The sequence below is a fragment of the Saccoglossus kowalevskii genome, chromosome 21 (assembly GCF_978046115.1).
Source record: "Saccoglossus kowalevskii chromosome 21, keSacKowa6.1, whole genome shotgun sequence".
NCBI lineage: Eukaryota > Metazoa > Hemichordata > Enteropneusta > Harrimaniidae > Saccoglossus > Saccoglossus kowalevskii.
In genome coordinates, this window is record NC_140661.1 from 12,494,751 (window position 1) to 12,498,471 (window position 3,721).

The 3,721-nt window shown below is 37.5% G+C and overlaps 1 pseudogene; it reads right to left on the reverse strand.

Annotated features, from left to right (window-relative positions):
* Positions 1-1,231: 1,231 nt before the first annotated feature.
* LOC146729633 (putative gamma-glutamylcyclotransferase CG2811 pseudogene) lies at positions 1,232-2,807 on the reverse strand (annotated as a pseudogene).
* Positions 2,808-3,721: the final 914 nt, after the last annotated feature.

Sequence of the window (3,721 nt, forward strand, 5' to 3'; positions counted from 1 at the left end):
TAAAAAGACTCTAGGGCGTAACCTTCAATCATAAAGCCAATCACACTAAGTACTGAATACGTCATATCTTTTGATTAATCGTTCACTACATTAATAACTACGGATGTCAGAATAGCGACGGTATCTTGTAATTAGTTCCAAATCACTGAGCCAAGTTCCGTCCAAAACTTCAAATAGGCCTACACGATGACAGACATAACACAGCAATTCGCTAATAATCAGTTAATTAAGTCGGTCAACAGATACGCGAAAACAAATTCATGACACAGTACGTAAGTTTGAAGATTATCTGAATGTCACATATGGATGGAACATTTCGGTAATATATTTGGGGACTGGCCGTTGAGGGCTTTGTATACTAACAGCAATAATTTATATACAATACGATCCTTTACTGGAAGCCAGTGAAGAGAAATCAAAGCCGTTGTAATATAGTCATATTTTCTTTTCTTCGAAACAATCCTAGCTGCTGTAATTTAGATAATTGGACGTTCGTTATACCATACAATAAACTATTGCAACAGTAATCAAGGCTCGATCCCACAAGACATCGATCTTCGCCAGCCAAGGACCATTTATTCGGCCAAAGCTTCAACGTTAACCCTTGGCTTCCTGCATTTTTAGCAGCTCTTATTGGCAGCTTAGGCTATTCTGACATGTCGCACGCCCTCAAGCGATTATAAGATTCACTTGGGCTCAATTGCACTACCCAATCAGAACTCATGATAGAAACGACACATACTTGGTAAAATTAAAATTGTGGAATATAAAAATCGACGTGTTGCTAGCTTTTTTCTCTGTGAACGATCTTACTGACCATCAAAAGAAAGCGCTTAGTACTGTATCTGAGGAATATGATGTGTTTGTTGCAATCATAGGGACTGTGTTGCAACGAAGACCGGATCGGACAAGCCGATATGTTTTCAGTTTCGATAGTTTTGTCAGTTTACATAAAACATGGTTTGCACAAATAGACATTCTATCGTCTTCATTCACTTGCCCACAAACAATATTCAACGTTGGAATAAGACATTTTGGAAACGTCTCAACGAATATAGACCTTCTGTTCTTGCGCAGGTGACGACCCTCCCGCTTTTAAATTAATATATCAGGAAAACAAACAACAATTTTACCGAAACATCACTCTGTGTCTATTATATTTATGATGCACTATGTGTCCAATTGTGATTTTATCATGTAAAACATATGCAAATCCACTGAAGCTGCTTGTTATTATTATTTGTTTGAACAGACAGGTGGAACACGTTGTCATCCCTATTACGTCACTATTATGGTTAAATGCCACATATCTGTCACATTCTCACGATTTTTTGACGAAGCTGTATATGCCAGAAACAGTTGGCCTTTCACCCGGAACTACACAATTGATGCGTTCTCCGTCATAATTCTGCAACATGGGTGAATTCAATAATTCCTCTTTAAAATCTTTCATTAGATAGCACCACACAGAGTCTTGTGAACCAGTAGACATGTTCAAAACGTTGAAATGTTCTCTAGTGTAGAGCGTGGGATGACTTTCTAGTCGGTCGCACGACTTCAGCATTTCGTCGTCTATGTCGTATAGCTCCCCTTGTATGATCTGAAAAATCAATTAAAATCATGACGTCACTGCAAAGTAAAATCTGAAACTATCGACTCATCAAAGTTGAGCAGAAAAACGAAACGAATTTATCATTTATTTGTGGCATTGAGAAATCGTCCAAAATATCACCTTTCTTTTACGAATTGGGCTTTACTGGGAATGTATTTATCACTATTGACACAACAAACTGATTTCATTCGTTTTTAAAAGTTTTTATAAATTTCATAATTCAAACGGAAATGAGTTTTCTATTTGCTCATGGAATAACATTGGAACGTTTTTTTTTTTAAATGACGCCATTGTACAAATGGCCAAAGTGGTTAGTGAAGATCATTCTATTCTGGTTGTAGACGAAGAACAACAGTTTATTTTGCTCACCAAAACAATGCGCACTAAAATAAATACGTCAGCCCCAAAACACTTTAAACTAGATGTGACCACCGACACAATCCCTCAAAACCTTGGGAATGAATAATTAAAGGTATTATGAATAAATGTTGAGGTCTAAGGTTACAATATCCGACATAAATGTCATTAGTTGTTGTCATATCCGGATAACTGGATCACATGATTATGTTATTAGTTTCGAATTAGGGCATCATAAAAGTTGCTTATACTCAAAGTATTTCTTGAAAATCCGCAGAAATCAGTTTCAACGTAAACGCCTTTACGCATAACAGTGTTTTGGGCCGGGTAAACGGTTCGGTTCGTATCATTGAAAAGAAACTTGGTCTGTAGGGGGGATACACCATTTTGTGAAAGGGGTTTTCATTTTTCCCGTGTATGTTGTTTGGAGGGATGGGAAGTACAGGGCTTGGCGACTTATACGTGGATGTTGGGGGAAAAATTACAGTAACGGTAAACATAGTTACATTTACATATATTAGTGCTTCCAGAATAGCCATAGTCATAGTCGCCGAGCCCCTGTGGCGGGGAGAAAGTCTGGACATACTGGCTGCACATGCTAAATACCCGGATACCCAGGATCCCACGAAAAACTCCGTGTTAAAATACTCACATGCCCGTGGCCTTTCTTGTCTAATACGAAGGGAATGTTAAACGGTGTCGCTATCACCAATGGCCACCGATCCACGCTCTGCGCCTCACCGATGTATTTAGATTTCCCATTCTCTGGATTGCTCATCAGAAAATAGTTTGGTTTATCGCGTTTCAGAGTCCCGTAAACAAAAACACGATGTGTCATGGTGGTCACGGAAGCGATGGATTTTTGACGTAAAAATGAAAACGAGGCTAGCGACAAAGTCCAAAGCCTGGTCCAAACCGTGCCAACATAATCAAACACACAGAAGTGCAGTACCTGTATTATTTACCATCCGCGCTCTAACAACGAGTATAAATAACCACTATCAGAATTAAAGATTTTTATGACATCAAAGCTTCACATTGTCACGCGATATTGTAAATCTCTATTCGCAAGAAAATTTATTTCAACAACAAAAAATCTGATGGTGGTAATTTATAACAACTTTAATTCGGAGAAGGTTCTGGACGCGATAATGAGTTCGGCTTCAAGTTCACCTAACACATTGTCTTGCCATAGAGGCTTCTTCTCATCCAGTATAGCGATGTAGGGGATTCATTATTGTCTAAATAACTAGTCCACATACGAAACTCTATCGATGATGTTACGTAAAATTAGTCACAAACCAACATACTTTTAAACAAAACTAGTCCAGACGTATAAAGTAACAACAAATTTATTAGAAACGGCAAACGTCACCATGACGACCCAGAATACAAACGTCTGGAATAAAGACTTAATTACTAATAATCTGTCGTTGATTCATTCACACCTTCACAACAAATAGTAATTGTATCTCTCATTTTATTTAAAAACATTTATTTATTAACATTTACTAACTCCCCGGAGAGAGTGGCATTGTTTACAGATAATACAGTAGTAAAAGTATATGGTTTGACATTTCCAGCATAACCCGTATATTAAAACCATGTATTTTTAGTAATATACGACAAGGGAGTTGCTCGCATGTTCATGATTGCTGCTATGGACAGTATGATCGATATTATGGTGTTTTTTTGGCAAAAAAACTTGTATTTTTGACTTTTTGAAAGCTACTGTATGTTCTGACAAAGACT